The sequence below is a fragment of the Mercenaria mercenaria genome, chromosome 16 (assembly GCF_021730395.1).
Source record: "Mercenaria mercenaria strain notata chromosome 16, MADL_Memer_1, whole genome shotgun sequence".
NCBI classification, from domain to species: Eukaryota; Metazoa; Mollusca; class Bivalvia; order Venerida; family Veneridae; genus Mercenaria; species Mercenaria mercenaria.
Window position 1 is genome coordinate 63,020,267 of NC_069376.1, and position 24,059 is coordinate 63,044,325.

Sequence of the window (24,059 nt, forward strand, 5' to 3'; positions counted from 1 at the left end):
CTTAATCGACAATCCACCTAAGTGTTAGGTCACCTGCCGTTTCTATTACCACAGAATTAAGACATTTTACGCTTATTCCTGTCCATTACTGTCGCTCACTTGTCAGTAACTGGTCGGATGAATCGTTGCCCCTCTTTTTAGATTTGTTTCCTGTACGAATGTAGCTTTCTTTCGAAGGCACTTTGCTGGTTGAGTTTTCAACTACTCAGTGTGAAAAATCTTTCTAAAACTAAAAACATCTGATATTAGAATTTAGGTTAAATCAGTGAAGTTTTGTTAGTGTTTGGTATTATAACATTACACATGGGTCGTATTATGTTCCAAACTTTGTTATTTGTTTCTGTTTTCTTTGGAACCCTAAAACTCTTTATTATCGTCTGTTGTTTTAATTTCGATCTCAGTAGATGGTAATTCAAACGACTCAGAAAGACTTTATTCTACAATTAAAGCTAATAATAAGTAATTTACAAGTTCTACATTTAGTTTGCAATTGAAATATTTATAAAGAAATAAATACAATATCTTCCATCTCAAGATTAGGGAAAACAGAAACAAAGTTACTTTTGTAATTGTTACATAATGCAATATGAAAAAACGCATAATATCACATGATTCTCTTCTAATTACATATGGTATAAGTAAATTGGTTTCCTCTATGAAATCATTAATAAAAAACCCTTCCATGCAGTAAAACAAGAAGGAAAGAAGGAAACGTTGTTTAATTGGTCTATGTTTTCATTCATAAGAAGTTTGTAATTGTTATGACTAATTCATAAGTGGCAAAGCATGTGAATAAAACATGACTATATTTAGGCGATTCCAACGTCCAGCATCCTTATCCGAACATATAAAACAGTAACGAGATTATAGCTCAACATTAAATGTGGTCGAGGAAACGACAAGCACAAATTTAACCAGATTAAACATTAACGGAGCATTAACAGAAGCAGAATTAAAACGAGCGAACACTAACAATTATAATAAATATTCAGGTGTGTTACATTTTTAGACAAATACTAAAATTTATCATACTTCCTAAAGTATTTTCCTTTTAAGATACTAAATCTTAGTCATTCAATAGATATGTTCATATACACTGTTAGTTATGTTGTTTTTTTAAGTTTTTCAAAGGTTTAGTCACTTACTTTAGTATTAAAACATAACTGATTCATTATTTTAATTTATTTGTTGTTTTAGATTTATTTGCAATCTGTGTTTTATTCTTCAGGTAAAATGGGTTCTACCAAAGTGATACTCTTGGTTGGGTTGCTTGTTCTGGCAGCTGTTATTGAGAATGGGCAATGTCAGAGACGCCAAAGGTTGTGCAGAATGAATAGAACATCCGGTGCATGTAAGGATATTGTAATAAAAGGAGATGGTGGTTCATCAAGGACTTCTGGTCGGTGTGCTGAGAAAGGCGGTACGTGTGAGATCATATCAATAAGGAGGAAGGCAAGATGTGTTTGTGCTATCATGTTTGATGTTTAAAATTACATTTCCAGCCGATTGTGCCGATATTTGACCAGTATCATGTAAGCGTAAATAAATAACTGAATTCAATTCACTGACAATCTTTATATGGCTTGGAGTCGCCTATGTTTACATAATTATGTTTGAGCAAACGTTAGAAATCGGTAAAGCTTGAGAAAAAACGTTTGTATGTTGTTGAACACAAGCTGAAAGAAATGAAATATCATCCGCTTCCTATGATTAAATCTACCAGTTGCTACAAGAATAAAACATACAGAATGTTTTCAGCCGAATGTTGGAAACAGAAAAATGAGATCAGGTTTACTTCACCAATTTTATTTTAAATTGTTCATTACATAATGACAATGGTAAGGAGTTGGTGAAATATTACACTTTTGATGCCTGGTTGATTCCTCCTTTGCTGTTGGCAATTTTACTTGTAAACGTTATTCTTGCATACATATCAATGTCCAGTACTTTTTAGGGGAAAATTTATATTATTATTTTTCATCATTTATTTACTTGCTTCTTTTTGTTATTCATTTGCCCGTTCATGTATTTTTATCATTTTATGTGAAATAGGTTAGTTAGATTGATTAATCGATATTAGCTATTTATTCAGAGCAGTTTTCATCATCCAAATATGTTTACTTTATGCATCAGAGCTTAAGTTCGTTCGATTCACGCTATTATTATATAAGGGTTGTCAAATTGTCTTAGTCATACTATTGTAATCCCGTTTTTTCTAGATCATGACTTGTAGCATGTGTAAATGTTGAGTTCTGCTCAACTCTGGGCTAGAGGGCGTTGACGGTAGCATGCAGTTCCACTACCGTCCATGAACAGGCTCAATCAAACCGAGCCTGCAACATTTTCGATTTTGTCGTGTTTAGCGACCTGTGGAGTTTCCACTTTTTCTATTTTACATCATTTTGACATATTGTGATATGTATTTATTTATAATATTTATGAGTGGCAATCTCAAGTGTTATTTATTCTTTTTACTTAACGTTAATGTTCGTTACAAGAGTAATATATATATAATAAGATAATTTTACATACATTAATTAGTTTGTTTTGATATTGTTCTTTTACCTTTCTTATAGACCATTAAAGAAGCTGGTTTGTTTATTTATACAAATAAATTTGATAACTTAACAATAAGCTGTTTTACTTATTACCGCAACTGAGCATATCCTGCTCAAGGTGAACTGTTGAGTTTGCCAGGTGTCCGCCGTCGTCCATCGTGCGTTGTTAACAGTTCTTAACACACTTTTTCTAAGTCTTAAAAGGGAAGAAATTCCTACATGAAAGCACTCCCCCAGCCGTTCATAACGGTGATTCGATTTTGAATTGAAGATGATACGAAGGTTTTAAATCGAAGACAATGGCAAACAAATGAAGAAGACATTCGAGTGTTTATGGTGCCATTTACACAGTGATGATTTTACTTTTTCAAACAAATTATTTTAAAAGCCACTTTGGCGAAAGACAACTGAATCGAAGTCATGATTTAATCCTAGTAACAATAGACAGCTAATTATCAAACTCGTTCAAGGTTTTATTGAGGCATACATTCTAACTAAATTCCATTTGAAGGGAACTTAAATCTTAATGGAGGATTAAACTCATTGTATTTATCACTTTAGATATTTCACTCTTGAATTTTGAATAATTTATACATGCTGTAAATATCTATGAAGACGAGCATTTGCTGATGTTCAATTAATGTTATCAATAGAGAACTCTGCTGCGCCAAATTAAAGATTTTCCCCGCTTCGTGAGTTTCACTACTTATTTAAATAAACAAATATTGTAAAAAACATGAAGTAAGATAAACGATATATAGTAAACCTTTCGTTTTTAACGCACGCATTTCAATATGCTGTAAGTTTTAAAGACAGTAATTTTGTATTTAAACATGTTTAAGATATTTATGTTGTGAATAATCTAGGTCATTTTCGAGTGACTCATTACGTATTTACTTACTAACTGAGGGAATCCCGCTACTGTTACTCAGGAGTGGCTGGCGTGATTAAATAATGATAGAGAATTTATTATCTCATTTAAGATGATAAGGACTTTAATATTTCGTATAAAATAATCATAACATGCTGACAATCTAAATTTTAAGACTTTCCACACTGCATTAACTGAATTCCCTATAAAAGAATGTACATGTTATATTTCATATGAAAATAAGGTCTTCTAATTACCATTGTCTGTTCTATTAACAATGACACTGATTTGCTCTGGAATGAAACTTTACCGTCTAAAGAGTTACTCTTGAGTCAGATGTTTCCATCCGCACCTTCAACCACTTAAAGATTCTTATACGCTTGCAAAACATGAGTGAGCCACGTGTCAAGGTTATTCTAGTGTTTAATTCCCTGAAGTAATACAGTTGTAATTTGCATAAAAGCCTGTTTTTAAGCATTTAAACATATGAAAAATACACTGTGTAATATTTATAAAAATAAATTTTCATGATAATATGATTGACATTTTGAAAGAAATGTTTTTAGCCTATATAATCTGAACTTTTGAAATATCTTTTCATGTTTTATTTAAACAAGCTTTTTCAGCTGACACGGACGGCCTAGGGAAATTCGGTGAAATTTTGGTGGCGGGTTTACCCTGCTACCAAAGTTACCACTGTATTTCTATGAAATACACTGACAATCATAGAATCTTTATTTTATTCCTAATTACATCAAAAGGATATTCATGCACTACGTAAAAAGTACTATTTATGAACATTGCGGATGAATTATAAATGATTAAGCAGGTATCTGTTCACACTGACCATTTAGATTATATTAGATCTATCAATGATAAGGTATTCCAGACCATGCTTACATCACTGATTTCCAGCTGTCAATTTATATAAGTTCGTGTAAGGTCAGGCAGAGTTCATCTTAAATTTGAGGCACATTGGTATTTGTTTCTCATACATGTATATTTGAATTATAGTTTGGTATTTTCTTTGTTTCCAGTAGAGTGTTACTAATAGATCAGGGATATTATAAACAGGGCAATTTATAAGCGAGATATTTATAAAGAAAAGATGAATGCTAATATTTCACAGTGAAATTTTCTTTTTTATTTGAATGTAAACTGTCTGCTGTCTTTGCTATGCTCCCCCACCGTCCTCAATCAAGGAAGTCGGGAAATTTTTGGGTTTCGTCGATTACTTCAGAAGGTTCAGCAACCACTACTTGGAATTTTGCAAAACTTCACAGGAAGCTTCACCATCAAGAGGAGATGCACATGTTATCTTAGTATTCTGGTCGGCTTATTTTACCAAGTTATTGCCCTTTGATTATTCAACAGTAGTATACTATAGTACACTTCTTGTTCCGAGTATTTCTCAGCAACTACTGGTTGGAATTTAGCCATAAATCATAGGGAGATTTATCATTAAGAGGAGATGCGCATAATTATTATCTTCGTGTTCGGGTCGGATGATTTTTACCGAGCTATTGCCTTTTGATTATTCACTAATAGTATACTATAGTACAATTCTTGTCCGGAGTATTTTTTAGCAACTACATGTACTACTTGGAATTTAGCGAAACTTCATAGGAAACTTCACCCTTAAGAGGATAAACACAATCATGTTATCTTCGTTTTCCGGGCGGCTTATTTTTACCACGTTATTGCCCTCAGATTATTCAACAGTAGTATACTATGGTACACTTCTTGTCCAGGGTATTTCTCAGCATCCATTTTTCACAGACTTGTTGCCCGTTGATTTTTCAACAATACTTAATTATAGTACAACTCTTGTACAGAGTATTTCTCAGCAACCACTGTTTGGAATTAAGCAAAACTTCATATGAAGCTTCACTATTCAGAGGAGATGGGTATTTCGTCTTCTTGCTTTGGATGGATGATTGTTCACGAAGTTATTGCCCTTTAAATTATTCAACATTAGTATACTATAGTATAATTCTTGTTGCAACCACTGTTTGGAATTTAGCCAAACTTCATTGCAAGCTTTACTATCAAGAGGAGATGCGCATATTATCTTTGTGTTTCAGTCGGATGATTTTTCAATAAGTTATTGCCCTTTGATTATCAACCATTAGTATATTATAGCACAATTTCTTGTGCAGAGTATTCCATAGCAGCCACTTTCTTGAAGTCATCAAAACTTCATAGGAAGTTTAAATCACAAAAAGAGATGCACATATTGTCTTTATGTTCTGGTCGGAAGATTTTTCACTAAGTTACTGCCCGTTTAGTATTGAACATAGTGTAGCGTAACACAACACGACATGAACACGACACGAGTCTATACGTTTTTGATATTTATTTGCACAATGGAATATTTCGTACATACTTTCATAATTTATTTTGTAACTTCTTAAGTCTTAACAAATGTCATATCTAAAGCCTAACTTAATCTTAGTATCTATGAGACCCATTTCCTAGGTCTCATGCACCTGGTCTCTTCTAGACCCTTCTCTCCCCAAGACCCTTCTCCCCGAGATATCTAAAAACATCATTATATAAAGTAATTTTCTAACCATCATACATATGTACTGTCTGACAATTTGACGTACAAAACGTGTGGGTTTCATATAATAAACAATTACAAACATGCATCATATATCAACTTGACAGGTGTGTAGCTGGTGTACTGTCTAACCCAACTGATTATTTTACACTCGTTACCCACCGAAAGAAAAAATTTGAATTGCAAATTTAAATTTTTCAGACTTGAAGTACTATCTATCGCCTTACAATATGACATGTAGAATGATATTTAATATGATCAAGAACATTAGAATACAATCTGAAGGAATGATATTAAAAACAGTGTTAAAGAAAAAATCTTAAGTCATTTATGCAATTAATGTAAACAAGAACAAAGGAGAATAGAATTTTAAACTAAACAATTTTCACAATTCATAGAAAGTCTTTTTTCATATTTTATATCGGCCTTTGTAGTGGCACTTCTCCTTTCTTCCTCCAAGACTTTTTCTTTAACCCGTGTTACATTCATATTTCACAAAACCAATATCTGTAAAGTAAAGCAAAACACAGGTGAGTATCTTTTAGAATATATGCTATATAAGAGTTAGGAAAAAGATAACAATTTCGTTTAATAACATTGATAAATTGCCTGTAATTATTGTCGCGTGTATAGAAATTTGTCATGATACTTAAATTTCACTTATTTATACAAAGATTTTAATCAGCACATTCATCTTACTTCCGAATATTTTGATATTTGCTACAGATCTTAAATAAATAGTAAAATCGATATGTAATGACCAAAATGTATTAATTATGTATTGATAAGTAGAAAGAAAGGAAAGATAATTAGTTGTTTTTCAAGTGTTCTGCAATTCTCCAGCTGGACCATTTTCTTCGCCAAACTCCACAGGCTTCCCAGCATTTTCAATCCACTTCGCCACTGTCGCTTGGTTTCGCCATTTTTCTACACATTTGTCCTTTGGTTCCGACATTCTTATACAGCATAACGCATCACCATCAATCTCTGTAGCTAAGAATCTCCCGTCATAGGCCATAACGTTGTACCGCACTCTCCAAGTTTATGATGTTCATCAATCTAACTTCATTTACTAACTTCTGAAATGTTCTAGAGTTCTCCAAGTTATAATATTACTGTTTTATTAAAGTCATGTCCAATATTCCGATGACCTCCGAAAATACTTTGTTATTCATTGTTCCCATTTGTCATAAATGACAGTTTATGACAGATAAAATCAAGTCTGCATGTTTACAAATTGTCATAATACAAAATGCAAATGTCATCATTTTGCTTTGACAGGTACTTCTCGATATGTAACCGTTAGGTATAATAAGTTTCCCTTTGTCTATTACATAATGACAGTCCACAATACGACAAGACTTATAATGTTGACTTGGAATACACTTTTTCCCATGTTAATTTGACAGTTTGTTGGTATTTTATTTCGGACAGTTCGTATTTGATTCAAGGCAGTTCGTTCGTACTTTCTTTTCATAAGTGGTATCTGTACTGCGAATAAACCGTTATGTTACCGAAAACCTTACTTCTTTGTACTTTGTTTTGCAAGCTATGTCCTACGTTTTACATTATTTGAAAAATAAAGATATCAGCCAAAATATGTTTCTAACAAAAAGCAAAACCTGTTCTCAACATAAAAATATACTTTTTTAAAAATGTATAAGAAAGCTATAAAAATTCTACAAAATAAAGCATTTAGTCATTTCCAAGTACAAACAGACATACATACAAAACCAACACCAATATATAACAGAATAACTGATAATGATTTCTTCCATGATTATATTTACACAATGTAACCTTTCTAGATGATTCAACAGAAATATTATGTCGTCCGCGAGGAAAATATAAATTTTCCGACAAAATACCCTGCTTAAAAACCATGAAAGGTAACCTAAAAGTAACAGCACATTCAACTGTTTTTGCAACTCTTTGACAAAAATACTACATCAGGTCTCATAAAACAAAAGCTATTGCGCTTAAAATATCCGGTACACACATGTACCTCATAATGCAATATATGCATCGATTTCACGCTATGATAGTAAGACTCCGATTAAATATTTCGGAAGACAGTATCTGTGTCTGTATAATAGTATACATCTTACAAACAACTGGGATCACAACTTCCAGTCTCACAAACACAATATCAAGTAACTCTAAGTATCTCACAATATATATAAATTCAACCTTACTGGAATCCACATGTTCCAGCGAAAATATCAAGTCATTTTTGCATAATAAACATATTCTTGTGCCATATCAGGCTTCAAAATAATTCCAGCACAACAGACCAGACCAACCTTTTAATTTACTGATACCTGAAGTGACCATATGGTTAGAAAGATAACCATGTACACATTTATTCAGCAATGACAATTTAACCCAACAATGCATTATCATGCATAAAACATCTTAAACACGAATTCCACGTATTTAACTAGTTTTCAGCCGTTCCTTGTATTTTCACATATATTCGTGATGAAATATTACCCATAACCTCAACAGAAACTATTTACAACTCATTTTGCGCATATTTATGACTATACACAAGTTTCATAGGACAATCCATCTTCCTTCATTTAAACAATTTGTCAATGCGGGAATGCTCAAAACTGTTTAAATGTGGCCATAAGGGAAACAAATATCATATGGAACAAGTAAAATAAACATAATATGACAAGTAAAATTTTCGAAAAACAAATATTTTCACATTTGTATTTCTTAATTCAGTCTCTTGAGTATTTTCCTCCATGCATTGTTTCTTATTGTTTTACATTTTTTAACTATATTTTACTCTTTTTTTTAAGAATTTTGTATATTATTAGTTAGGTTTTATCATTTTATAAATTTGAATTTCTTTTCGTGTCTAACAATTGATGAAAATAATTTTACCTTGAAATTTTGTTCAAAAATAGAAACAAAAATTTAATAAAAGAAAAGACTAGCTTGCAAAATTGCACTAGAAGATAGGTAAAATGGCAACTCACAGTTTCTCTTCTTTCGGCTTGGCAGCGTGTCGTCGTCGCAGGAGTACTTCGCTTCGTAATGTCGCAACAACCCATCTTGAAATTCGACATCCTGTCTGCGGCTCCAAAAATTGAATAAGGTTGTGTCACGTAGCACAACACAAACACGAAACGAGTCTATACGTTTTTGATATTTATTTGCACAATGGAATATTTCGTACATACTTTCATAATTTATTTTGTAACTTCTTAAGTCTTAACAAATGTCATATCTAAAGCCTAACTTAATCTTAGTATCTATGAGACCCATTTCCTAGGTCTCATGCACCTGGTCTCTTCTAGACCCTTCTCTCCCCAAGACCCTTCTCCCCGAGATATCTAAAAACATCATTATATAAAGTAATTTTCTAACCATCATACATACGTACTGTCTGACAATTTGACGTACAAAACGTGTGGGTTTCATATAATAAACAATTACAAACATGCATCATATATCAACTTGACAGGTGTGTAGCTGGTGTACTGTCTAACCCAACTGATTATTTTACACTAGTATACTATAGTACAATTTCTTGTCCGGGGTATTCCCGTGCAACCACCTGCAGGAATTCATTGAAACTTCATAGGAAACTTCACTTCTTACAGGAGATGTGCATATTATTATCTGCATGTTTCGTTCAGATGCTTTTCACTGAGTTATTGTCCATTGATTATTCAACATTAGTAAACTATAGCGCCATCATCGTCAGTGAGTTCCACTTGTGTTCTTTTAATATGTAATAATTCAAATTTCGGGGAGCATCCATCGGTTTTATACAGTTACATTTTGTACAGGTGACATGATATATTTAATAGACAAAATATAAATTCAGATGCTCTCTGGTTTATCCTAGCTGTTAATGAAAGGCATTGAGGTACACAACAGTTGCCATTAAACAGAAAATAAATCTACCAAACCCCCAACACCCCCAGACGTCTCAAAGCTTTGATTTTTACACGTCCAATTACAGCAGAGAGTAGCTATACAGTCGAACCCTAACAAAAATAAATGAGTTATCGAAACCTCTTATACCGGCACTTACGGTACAATGCACCGGAACTGGTATATCATAGTCATATTATTCAGATGATTCCTATCATATAAGATACAAAAGTATAGTGGCTTATTTATTCCGAGTCTAGTTGTCGTGTTGGCAGCACGAAGACACGACAACACGATAGCATGACAACATGACAAATACAGAAAGTGTCGTTCTGTTGTGCTGTCTTATGTGCTGGACGAAAGACATAACCCTACACGACAGGTTGACAAAGTAAGGGCACTAGAACGACAGTTTTAAGCCCGCTGACAAAATGATGAGTTGGATTGGACTTGTGACCTATATTTGTTGTTATTTCGTGTACAATCTGCAAAGCTTTTGTAACACGACGCACGACAATTAAAAAAATACAGAAACTGTCATTCTGTCGTATTGCCGTGCTTGCGGTGCGAAGACACGACTAAAATTAGGGGGTATAACATTTAAATTACCGCCGACACGAAAACTTCGACAAAAAGTCTGTCGAGCTGGCGATTCAAATATGTCATTTTAAAAGTATGTGATGGTGATCCGTTCAAGACGTTGCAACATATCACTGTAGATACCGAAAAGTTCCCCTTTATATTGAAAGTAATAAAATGACCCTTTTCCACGTAAGCTGTAAACGGAACAATTCTAGAGCAAACTCTTGTTTTTGATAGGAATAAGATAGTATTAGAGAAAGATACAACTATTCAATTCGAAAGGACCTTAATGGCTGAGTTGTTAATGTTATTAGACCCTCAACTCAGTGGATTTGAATTTCGAGCCCTGCTTGAGCCTTCATGCAAATAGGCCATCCACTGGCAGATGGATTGCGAAATGTTGGTGGTTCCACTTTAGCGTACAACCGTGTCTGGAAGAATGGAGGGACACTTGAGGTCTTATTTCTACCTTAAAATCTGGAAGGCCGCTATATGACCCAACAAACACTAGTGGGGATAATCGGACTCCCAATCTTGTTTAAAATTAGTAATAATAGGGAGCGCCCTGGTTTCTCGCTTTTTCCCTGCATGGTTAAAATTATAACATTTTTTCCCAAGTTATTCTAATATTAGCTATTGAATAGAAATCTCAGGCGATCTATGTGTATAAAATGGTAGCGAAGTGGTAATACAATTAAGTAGTATACTCTGATATTTCAGTGTAAAGAACTGTAGTGTTACAAAAGGTACGTTTAAACTTTAAACGACAGATAATAATAATTTGTTAGAATTCGTTAACATCTTGAAACAGTTTACAGTACGTTTAAGGAAGACAAAAAAGGGATTATGTTATATATATTTCACATCTCTTTTATTGTTATTATTATCAATATTATTATTATAATTGCAATGACGTTTGTATATGGCAAAACGCATGCTCTTTGCCAATTGCCAGTAATTCATTAGTAACATAATTATTCTTTTTTTCAGGAGTTGATTTACCCAAAAGAAAGAAACAAATATATCACCTAAATACAATCAATACCATAATATGGCTCATAAAAGATTATTTATATGCGTCGCAGTGTGTCTATGTTTGTTGCCACTTCTTCAAATATCAGAGGCAAAACGTTTCAAACTCTGTCGCTTTAATCGAAAAACGAACACATGTAATGGCATCATTTTACGAAAGAGCGGACCAATACGATACTATGTTAATCCATGTGAAGTTGCCGGAGGAAGCTGCATGAAATTCGAAGGACGCAAACGGACCAGATGCTTCTGTAACAACAGACATGATTTATGAAGTCAGGATATCAGAAAAGATGTTTTTAAAGAATCAAGTTCGGCATCAGTACGTCAAAGAAAACGAAGATGATGCAAGTATAAAATCTCACATAATTCAATAACTGTTAGCATAGAAAAATTCAATTATCACTACTTTAAAAGTCGGCGATATTAAATGATCAACTACAAAAGTGGTGCGAAAATATTCAATATATGAAGGAACATGGACGAAATAAAACTCTTATATATTTTTTTTTAATTTTCAAACAGATACAATGTATTTTAGAAAAATGCATGGAAACCACTCCTATAATGTTAATATGGCTAGGTATTCTGCAAAAACCTGTTTTTATATACTGTAACGCAGAAACTTTATCTTTGTGAGTAATATCTACACCTCATTTTAGACACCCTGTTAGATGTACCAACAAGAGGAAACTGCTAATCCTGTTCCCTTTTTTTTTAAATCAGATTACGGGAGACAAATATTTTAGCATTTTAGTATTTATAACTACATTTTACATGGCACATTAGTGCTTCTTTACTGATTCAAGTTTTTAATGTGTTGTATTTAGAGGACTTTAAACTTTGGATTAGCAATCGTATATTTGGCTTATGATGTACATAAGATAATATTTAAAAGCAACGTCGCTGTTCGGCTAACGTTCTTTTTATAAACATAAACATGTTCGATCAAAACATTTTATATGATTTTACAAGAATGATTTGTGGTAAAAGTTATAGCATATATTTAGTTTCATATCTTAGAAATTAGATATTTCATTAATATTCAAGTTATATGATGCATATATAAGGGGGGTCAATATACGTTTCCGTAATGTTCTATATCCAACGACAAATTATTCTAAATCATCAAAACGTTTACATATTTTTACCTTTTGGAAAATGGCATGAATTACATCTAAAAGTGAGGTGATACATGGACATCTAAAAAGACAGTGGTCAATCTTATTGATTTCACCTTTACTTCCTGTAAATATCTGGGATGAAGGTGATTTAACAGCTGATTAAAACTGTACATTTTGATTGGTGGATGAAACATTCAACAGGTTTTCGAATGGAATAGATAATATTTTCTTAAAGGGTGTGCAGGTGCTCTGAGCTGTATTGTTAGATAGTATAATTCGTTGCAAGACTCCTGTGGAAATAACTTATGTTAAAACCTGAATCCCTCGGTAGTGAAACTGCGGCAGAGTTCGACTCTGCCACTCTGATACGGATTGCTCTCCCGTAAACAATTTACAGTCAACTCGTCCCATAGTCAACGCATCCCCAAGTCAACCTGTCCCCATTTTGGCCATTTCGTATCCCTTGACGATTTCAAATATGGTCATTTCGTCCCCCACTTTTCGGTCCCATCTTTTTTTAGTGTTATTTTTGTCAAACAGTTTCCTAGATTATGATAAATATTTTTTGATGCAAAATATATTCTGTAAAATATGTTATACATAAAAAAGCATTAAAAATACTTTAGAAAATACATTTTGTTTTGTTGTATAAATTCCCGATCGTATGTAAAAGTGCAGAGAGCCTGCACGTTTCGTAGCTTTAAGTGTGCATTGACTAATGCGGTCGTGTATCTTTTTTAAAGATACTTCTTGTTATATATAAAATGAATTCAGGAATTTCTATTCCACCATCATATCTATTTCCTCTCAAAACTGTTTTTTTTTTTTCATTTTTATTACACCATAAAAGTTGAAATATCATAGAGGTAATGTTATGTTGTTGGTATTGATTTGATTTAGGTAGGCATGTTTTGGTAGAATTAAAGACTTTATAACCGTCAGTTTTCCAAAGACAGTTATCTGTTACTCCATTTATCACTCAAAATTTGACATTTTTTAGTTTTATTGTTCCAATCTAATTGCTCTCCTTCAGTAGCATTTGTTCCAAAGTACGTTCTAAGAGTTTTAACATTTTTGTTGAACTTAATACTGCTTATTGGCAGTTGATAAGCATTTTTTGATTTCCCAATTAGAAGGCCTTCTGTTTTATATTAATTTAGTTTTAGTACTGGATGGTACCCAAATTCTTCAACTATTTTAACCCTTCTTATATTTCTTGTTTGTTTTTCAAGAACAGAGTAGTATTATCAGCTAGTGTGTGTGATACAGATGCAGTTGCGCAGATAAAAACATAAAATTTTCTCAGTTACCATTATGATTTCCTACTTACATATGATAATGGCGAGTTATTGTACAATGACATCATGATATGAGCTGGCAATAACCATTTACTGTCTGAAAGTGAAAGTACTTCTTGCACTGTGTGGAAAATCTCAGCCCTCCCCCACCTTTTGATTGGAATACTACACCATGTTTTCTGTGGAATTCAGTGTTTATAGAAACGCATTACGGCTGATTTGTTACTAGTACCTTTGATTCTACAGTAGACTCGAATGGCACCAATGGCCCTAAAATATTTATTTCACTCGGAAGGCTCAATGTTGTGAAATGTAGAAATGGTCTGCAGGAGTCCTGTCACTAGGGTAGATGGAGTGGAGAGAGTTCAACACGATGCGAGATGCAGACTCCTAGACACTGAATAGGTGGCCCGCCCGCTTAACTCAGTAGGGAGAACGTTGGTCTACGGATCGCGGGGTCGCGAGTTCGACCCCGTGCAGGGCTCATGTTCTCCGTGACGATTTGATAAAAGACATTGTGTCTGAAGTCGTTCGTTCTCTACCTCTGATAATTCATGTGGGGAAGTTGGCAGTTACTTTCATTTTTTTGTAATACAGTTTGATGTTTACTTTATTGATTTTAGGTGTAATCATATTCACTTCATTAATTTACACCTCGTAACTCGGTAGTGACTTACATATTCAAGTATCACATTTACATATAACTATTTTCTGTAATATATATACATGTAGTTTTTTTACCGGTCTATATGTCTCATATAGTTCTAAAATTGAACGGCCACTTAAATATATTTACATGTTTTGCTGTATATTTGTATATGTATTGTAAATGGAAGAGACTAAAACAAATACAATAAATGATAAAAAATGATAAATATTGTAAAATGATTAATATCAAATCTCTGTCATTTATTATGAGTTATTTTTTCGTGAGTTGTTTTTTTTACTGGAAAACATTACCTAACAGGTTTATGTGAAGAAACATCAATGAAACGACTATACACTTTAGCATAGCCTTAATGTTTAATGGCAGAGAATACGTTGTAAGTTTAAACAGAAATGGACAGTAAAGAGTGACTCAGCTTGTAAATTAAATTGAGAGAACCGCCTATTTATTCATCAATTAGATAAGGACAGTCAATACCGGAATATTTATCAAATGCTCGGAAACTATATTTTTAGATTGTTGTACAACATGTGATCCCAGTAGCTTGAATTCTGCGAATTATGTGGCTTTTAAGATCTGATATTTGAACGAATTTTTTATATACTGGTCTATGTTTGTAACAACATTAGATAATTATAAAAATGATTCTAATAAAAATCATATCTTTAATTTTTTACCCCTAATAAATGAGTCGATATGATAAACGTAACTACCGTAAAATGCCATCAATAACACTACCATTATTATCATTAAAAACAACAGCAATATCAATAAACTATTTTAACTCTTCATAATTACTATTATATCATCATTATCATCATCATCACAACAACAGCTCAAAGTAATGACAATACCATTATTGTTCTTTCTGACGTTAGTAATGATTATTATTATCTACAAAGTAACATGATTTGCCTGGCTCCCTGCCTGTATGGTTATTTTTATATAAACACTGCAAACATTTTATGACTCTAAAATAGCACATTTTAGTTTGGGGGCAATAAAAAAACGTCAATGTAGAAACAACCTGCGGGAGTTACGTCCCTGTCAACGAAGAAAACTTACATAATGTATATAAAAAAGATGACAGGAGAAACAAAGGTACGGGAGCCAGTCTTTAACATGAATGATTATCATTGAATCAGCTCGTGCTTCTGGTAGGCTGGCGATTTTGTGTTTCAGTTTAATTTGACATGCTGCAACAACGACATGGGAGGTTAGTGAACACTCCATGTCAGCTAGGGAGTTCAGTGGGTCTCCATGTCAGCTAAGGAGTTCATAGAGAATCCATGTCAGTTAGGAAGTTAAGTAGGGTTCAATGTCAGCTAAGGAGTTCAGTGGTACTCCATGTCAGCTAGGGAGTTAAGTGAGGGTTCAATGTCAGCTAAGGAGTTCAGCGGGACTCCATGTCAGCTAGAGAGTAAAGTGAGGGTTCAATGTTAGCTAAGGAGTTTAGTGCGACTCCATGTCAGCTGGGGAGTGAAGTGAGGGTTCAATGTCAGCTAGGGAGTTCACTGAGGACTCCGTGTCAGCTATGTAGGTCGACAGTGAGGACTCCGCGGTAGTTGTGGAGTTCAGCATTGAGGACCCCGTAACTGTGTATGAACATGTAGCATCTCAGGCGAATGGGCAGGCCGCATAGGGCTTTCAGCTGTGAGAGGGGGATTGGCAGTGTATGATTTGCATCCCTCCACCTCATTTTCGTTAAGAAGAATTAGTCCATTGTACAAGAAAAAATGTTTATTTGCCACCCCACCCCCACACCAACACACACGCACACGCACACGCACACGCACACACACACACACGCACACACACACGTACACGCACACACACACACACACACACACACACACACACACGCACACACACACCTCCCCTTCTAGCTGAAACTGCTCCTAAGAAGATGCACATAAGTACGAACAAAAGCAAAATGACAAACCCTGTCCTAAACTTCCTGGACTTTAACGGAAAATCCAAATATCCTTTTTTTAGCTTACATATGGGTTTTTTATCGTCGTATGCTAAAATTAGATATTTACATAGTTTAGTAGAAATGTACAATGCTAGGTTTCCGGATTCTAGGCTAGTATATATATAGCGGTCGTTCAACAGTAGTAATATTCAACGATTACTGCATCTTAGAAAACGTAGGTAATAATTTTCTTTATGAATCTGATACTTTTATAAATAAATAAAATATATATAAGCTATCATATTAGATATCCTGTAAAACGTTTTAAACATGTCAGCGTCTGGTAATATCAAATCATTTATTTTTTTCAGAAAAGAGGAATACGGACGAAGAACAGAATCTAAATCAAATAACAAAATGCCGCACAGTCGACTTGTGATATACATGGCAGTGTTTCTTGTTTTGGCTCAACTTGTTGAAATATCATCCGCCAAGCGTTTAAAACTTTGTCGGTTAAACCGAAGAACAAACACGTGCCATGACGTCAATTTTCGTAGGATTGGGCCGATCCGGTACAAGAAAAGTCTATGCGAGATTGCGGGAGGGCGCTGCACATTATTCAAAGGACGCATTAGAACAAGGTGTTTTTGTAACAGTAGAAGTGATGTTTAAAATAAGAAGGAAAAAACACATGCTTGTTGATCTCATAAGACAAAGCAGATCCATGTCTAGATCCAGGTATAAATGCAAAAGTAGTTCTCGAGGAAATAGACTGAAGTGATTGATTCATAATGACGCCTAAATAGCTACTCACAGGTCATCATACCATCAACTAGATCTATGTTGAATATTGTTGACCTTGCAACGCGGTTCAAACGCATACTAGTATTAGAAAGTACTATTGCGTGGTGGATAAAATTCTTAATTTGACAGTCCAAAAATAAAGAAAAAGAAGAGAAAAAGATATTTTGCTGAACTGAATATTATGCAATAACCTATAGGTTGTGTTTTATCAAATGTTGATATATTAATGCCTTTGTTACTTTTATTATTTAGTTGAATGATCTATCATTCAAAATGCCGCATTTCATTATTTTGGAAAACTAGTGTTCAATAGCATGCAGTATGTAATGGCCAGTTTATCAATACTCACAATAATGGACATATGAGATTTTCTTTTGTAAGTAGTGTAATTTTACGTAAATCGTCTGTGACTTTTTCACATGGGTGTATCTAAGGTTCTCCTCCTTTCTTATGATATAAAAATGTATATGACCCTTTTCTTCCTATTTTTCTATTTTAAGACTTAGGAAATCTTATTTCCCCAGAGCTGTTTTTAATAGATCGAAAGAGAACTTTTTGTAGCTGAAAAACAAGATTCTTTTTTTTTTAAAGTCTGATGAATATTCGTGCTCACCACTTCCACTCTCTGTCCAGTGTAAGACCAGTTGCTGAAGTTTTATAATAAATAATGTGTCCAAAAAATACATTTTTATCTTTTTATTTAGCTACAAAGTCTTTTCCAGAATTTATCATATAGGATGTAGTATATAGACGGACAAATGTCACAACTTTAATATACCATAGCGAAAACGTGAAAAATACTTGTCTCCCTTTCTGTTTTTATATGAGTACATTTTTTCTGGTCGTGTTTTATTTATGATAAATCATATGTAAACCAGATGTAAGTAAGATTCAAGAATCCACGGAAAAGGAAAGCTGTCATCATCATCATCACGTCTGCTGCGAGTGTGCTTGGTTGCGGCATATACTTCCAAAAGCGTTATTATGTTATAGAAAATATCACGCATTTGCAAAAGTACATTTGTATTGTCTTAATTAAGCAGATTTCGCTGATACATTGTTTGTACAATTCATGTCACAAATTATTATGTCTAGTTTTGTTTCAGTTGTGGTAAATAAAACAGGGTATACTATGAATTGTTCTATAAATTTGTTGTATGTGAGCCCTTTATATTGGCCGGCAACTTTATTTAGAGCACAGGTCTATGAATCTAGATTCTTGGGTGTTGCGTAAGTTGTCCGTGACGACTGGACAGAATAAATTGTGGCTGAAGACATTCGTGTGTCGCCTCTGAGTTATCCGTTACCTGTGGACAACAAGTCCGTACTGGTGCTGAATCAAGGTACCTGGCCGCCGTGACATATAACTGAAATGCTAATAAAATACATCTTTAAACACAATAAAAACAAACGAATAGATATCTTGTGTAGAGGAATGTACAACTGTTACTAGTATATAGAGACCGGAAGTATGCCACTAATACTCATTAAAAATTTTACTCTTTCCCTAGAAAGAGGTATTGTTCCGCCAGATTGGAAAGGTGCAGTCGTCGCTCCCTTATATAAGAAAGGTCGGAAGTCGAAGGCCTGCAACTACAGGCTTATCTTTCTCACCTGCATTGCTTCCAAAATCATGGAGCACATTTTAGTTTCAAACAGTATGACACATTATAAAAAAAGTTACCTCCCTAGCCAGTAGCAGCATGTATAAAGCTCGAAATATAGCTGTGAAGCTTAACTAAACAGCTTCGCACAAGAGGTCTTTGACAACCTTGAAAGTTGAAAACAAACAGATGTTATTGTTATGAATTTTAGTGAGGCGTTTTACAAGGTTGATCACAAAATTGAGCCGCTGGGATTACACCCTCTGACTTGAAGTCCAAGGTGGATAAAGTCTTTCCTAGAGTAGCGCCCTCAATGTGTTGTAGCAGACGGATACACTGCCTGTCCTATCTGAGGTTCCCTAAGACTCCATTATTGGCCTATTGCTTTCCTACATAAACGATCTTCCTGACTCAATAGAAAACAAAACCAGACTGTTTGCAGATGATTCTATAATATATCTGACAGTCAAATCTTAATTAGACTCCAAAACCTTACAAAATGATTTGCATGCTCTGTAACTGTGGGAACAGGACTGGTTCATACAATTCAACCCTGTTAAGTGTGACTAGGGAAAGGAACTCTTATATTTTCCTGTACATCATACATGGCACTAAGTTAAAAGAAAAGCTCCGATGCCTCAAAATTATTCTAAAATGGTCTGAACAATACACTGTGAATGAAACATACAATTAACGTAATTTGTACACTATCTATTTCTAGTCCGTGATATGATAGGCTGCAACATACACAAATGGCGCCTATTAAGTTCACGGCCAATACACATATGCTTTAAATGACTCTAATAGAATATCTAATTTAATTTATGTGCAATTTATTCATCATATTAAAACTTAAGTGCAATATAACTTATTTGAATAATTTTAATACATATCCTAATCTGGAATTACGTGAAATTCAACTTTATATAATAAACACAGGTACACTTTTTATCTATTGTTACACTTACCGTATATGACGAAATTTTAACTGTATATCCAAATCGTTTAAGCAATATTCACAGTCGATAACACGTATCATGAAAGTCGGGTAAGTGATTACTAAGTGATCCTAACAATTACAGCCGATCAAAAGAATCATCTGATCGCGACTTCTTTGCATCATCGTTCATTTATTTCCGCTGGCGTTGGGGTGATCTTTCCGTGGCAATGGTCTTTTTCCTTTTATCTGGAGTTTCATTGTTATTGCTCGTGCTTTTCATGAAACATTCAATATTTTGCCGGCCATTGATTGGCTGTTTCCCTTCCTTTCGCCTACCTTTGCCCGATTTTTCTTCTTCTTCATTGGGTCATCATCGTGACTATAGTGATCCCTAGCTAACGGGCCGTCTGTCGGATTAGAAACATATAGTTGTGTCTCATCTAAATGTCGCACGCACTCGCCTTGAATGCGGAATGCGGGGGCTCAGAAGGAGATTTGTCAACAACGCATTGGCCTCTTTTATGGCCAAATTCGTTGCAGTCGAGACACTTCCAAATATTTCTACACTCCGATGCTTTATGTCCGTCTTCAAGGCACTTTTTGCATGTGATATTTTTATCATTTTTCTTGTGTCTTGACCTAGGTGGAAGACTCGACCTGTAAAGTGTCCGAAATACATAAATTTTGGAAGAGGGTCCTTGAGGGTACTTGCTTTTAAGATGCATAATCTATCACCTGTGTCACAATTTGTCAATTTTCCTTTAAAACGTAGTTTCTCTCGACTTGTTAAGATAACTTCGAGACCTTTGAGCACAGACAATGGAATATCCTTAATTCGTACCTAAGTCTGTGTTGGATTTGTGTTCAATAGCTTTACCTCCTTACCCGTTAAGCGCACCCCATCAGTTAAAGGCAATTTATCATGAATGTTGTCTATATAATATTATATTCTCCACATACCTCGTACTCTCTGAATCCCGGTAATGTGGGAGCAATCTATCTTTTCAGACAAAGCTTCATAAGGTTCAGTTTTGCTTTGCAGGGGGTTTATTTCCAAAGATACTGCGTTCTTGCATAAACACAAAAGGTGGTCCGCCATATTGATTTACCTTTGCACTATCAACAGCGTGAATAATTCCAATGTATTCTAGATTTTGAGATGTCTTAGAACCATGGCGTTTTCCTTGTTAGTGCGTTCCATTTGTTGAATATATCTGTATTGTAAATATAAGGTGATAGAATACTTTTTCTAATTTTGCAGATTTGTTTGCCTGTATTTGAACTCAAGTTCATATAACATAACTACATATGTTATAGATAATATAGAACATATTTACTTGTTTTTCGTGAATATAGAATACACCTAAGTGAGAAGTGAGACAATTTCTGTTCTTGAAAATTGCATCATTTCAAGATAAGATATATTCCATATTGGTCAGGGTTGGCGACTACCCGCCCAGGGTGGGTAAATCCGCCCGGAAAAATCCGGGTTTCCTGGGTTAGGCAATACTCCTAAAACGAATGAAGTGGGCAATACTGGGCAAAAAGAAATGGTTTTATTTGATGGGGGTGTGTTTGCCTTAACAATTGAGTTTCTATGTTATAAAATGTGAGCTTATTCTTACATTAAGTTTTACTTACTTTAAAACCATTGGTAAAGTGATAGGTAGCTGACTGAACAGTTTTAGTAACAAAACTATGGTTTATTTACACAACAAATTATGTGTATGTGAAAGTAAGTTTTACACTCTTCAACAAATACATGAATTTATAAATGACACAGTATTACTTTGTATATATGTAATCTATACACTGTCAGTGATCACATATTGAATGATCTCTCTAGGTCACAACTTGCTTAACGTATGATAGTCTACTAGTCTAATTCTTCTTTATCACAAAGCATCCTGTAGCAGTACACAAGTTTTGCAGTTTTTTTGTTGTTTTTTTTTTTAGTTTTGTCTGAATAATACCAAAATATGAAAACATCCTTTCAATTGAGGCAGAAGATGCCGGCATATCTACAAGTTTTTGGCTACCCTACAGAGTGGTTTACCAACTACCTTTGTTCTGTTGGAGAACTAATATCCAAAGGTTGATCTAAACTTAACACACTGAAACATTTTAAACAGTCTATGAGCTTTCAGTCTCTCAACTTTGGCACTAATCAAAGTGCCACAGTCTTTACATTTTGCAATTTGTTTTTAATCATTCTCAGTAACATTAAAACAATTCCACACAGCGTCTTTATGTTTCATGGTAATTTGATAGAAATGACAATGTGGTCTAAACTGATTTTCATGAGTAATTTTAATGACCAGATTTACGTTGTTAACATTTCTAACTTTAATCCCCTAATCTTGCTCAATAATTGCTCAGTCATCATCATAATAATGTCTATTCAATCGAATAGCACTAGGCATCTGCTATCACTATACGGGTTATAAGTCAACATGTTTTGAAGTATGAACTGAAATATCATATTGCCCTGTGTTGTCCAGTAAAACCCGGGTTCCCCCCCACCCCAGTATTACCCACTGGGCTGGGCAATATACTTAAAACCCGGGTTTTTCCAACACTGATATTGGTCACAACAACAATAACAACAACAACAACAACAACAATAATAATAATTGTTTTTGTTTAGTTCTAATTCATGAAAAACGACAACAAAAAAATGGTATTTATATTTTATGGTTATTGATGAAAAACGAGCAAGGAAATAGGCAATAAGTCTCTATCATTCACCAGTGTTTGTGCGATATAGGTGATATTTCGCAGAGATAAAACATAGAATTTTCTCAATTTGCGTAAAAAAAGTGTTAACATCATAATCTCGCCTACTTACATTGGATAATGGCGAGTTATTGTTCAATTACATCTTGATATGAGCTGGCAATAACCATTTACTATCTGAAAGTGAAAGATTGGAAAATGCTACCCCGCCCCTCTTTAATTGGACTCCTGCCATGTGTTCTGCGGAATTCAATATTTATAGAAACGCATTACGCTTGAGTTTAATCCAGCCGAAGATTTGTTACTAGTGCCTTTGATTCTACAGTAGACTTGAATGGCACCAATGCCCCTAAAATATTTATTTTATAATGGTTCATTGTCGGCAGGACTCCTGTCTCTAGGGTGGATGGGGTGGAGAGAGTTTCACACGATGCAAGATGCATACTCCTAGACACTGACATGCCGCAAGATTCAGGAATCGTGTCACTTTGGGGTGGGGCGAGGTGGGGGGGGGGGGGGGGGGGGGGCGGGCGTCCGCACCACGCAAAATGCAGGATTCCAAATACAGAGCGTCGTAAGATGCAAGAATCGTTTCACTTCGGTAAGTCCGACATGGCGCATGCAACATGCAGGAGTCCATACCCTGGGTTGAGTTCCGCACAAAGTAGGAATCCATTGATATGTAAAGCCTTCATGTCGTAGTCTACACTGACAGTCGGGAAATATTAACTTCTTACAAGTCTGAATAGTACTTAAATAAGTTATGAAATGTTTTGTTATACTATCATGCAAAACTTTTTTCAGCAGTATTTTGTCAGTTTTAATATCATGTTGTTTGTGTTTACTGCCCGGAATCAAACTTTTATTTTTTGTAATACAGTTTCATTTTGGCAGTTCAATTTATCGGTTCGTCTGCCGACTACGGAAATCAGCATGATTTCCTTACTGGGACCACAATTTGCCACAGATAGTGCATGGTTGCATGGCGGCTAGTCACATAAGTCCCTCGGTGTAATCATATTTATTTCATTCTTTCACTCTCTCACTACGATACAGTAGTGACTTACATATTCACATATCACATTTACATATAACTGCTTTTTTGTAATATATATAGTTATTTTTAACGGTCTATATGTCTCCTATAATTCTAAAATTGACAGGTCATTTACTTGTATTTACATGTTTTGAAGTATATTTGTATATGTATTGTAAATGGAAGAGACTGAAATAAATACAATAAATAATACACATTGATAAATACTGTAAAATATTGTATATCTTTTCTCTGTCATTTATCATAAGTTATTTTTTCTTGAGCTGTGTGTCTTACTCGAAAACATAGCTAACAGGTTTATGTGAAAAACATCAATGAAACGACTATACTAATTCTATAACCTTAATGTCGCATTTCTATAATAACAGAAATGTATAGTGTACACACAGTGTAGCGTTTTGGACCAGTCCGAGT

At 34.3% G+C, this 24,059-nt stretch overlaps 2 long non-coding RNA genes across 2 annotated transcripts; both read left to right on the plus strand.

Annotated features, from left to right (window-relative positions):
- The first annotated feature begins 437 nt into the window (after positions 1-437).
- On the plus strand, positions 438-2,533 carry LOC128549758 (uncharacterized). Its single transcript, XR_008367917.1, has 2 exons — positions 438-992; positions 1,229-2,533. It is a non-coding gene; the product is annotated as an uncharacterized LOC128549758 (long non-coding RNA).
- A 14,130-nt stretch (positions 2,534-16,663) lies between these two features.
- LOC123540507 (uncharacterized) lies at positions 16,664-18,445 on the plus strand. Its single transcript, XR_006684197.2, has 2 exons — positions 16,664-16,743; positions 16,876-18,445. It is a non-coding gene; the product is annotated as an uncharacterized LOC123540507 (long non-coding RNA).
- Positions 18,446-24,059: the final 5,614 nt, after the last annotated feature.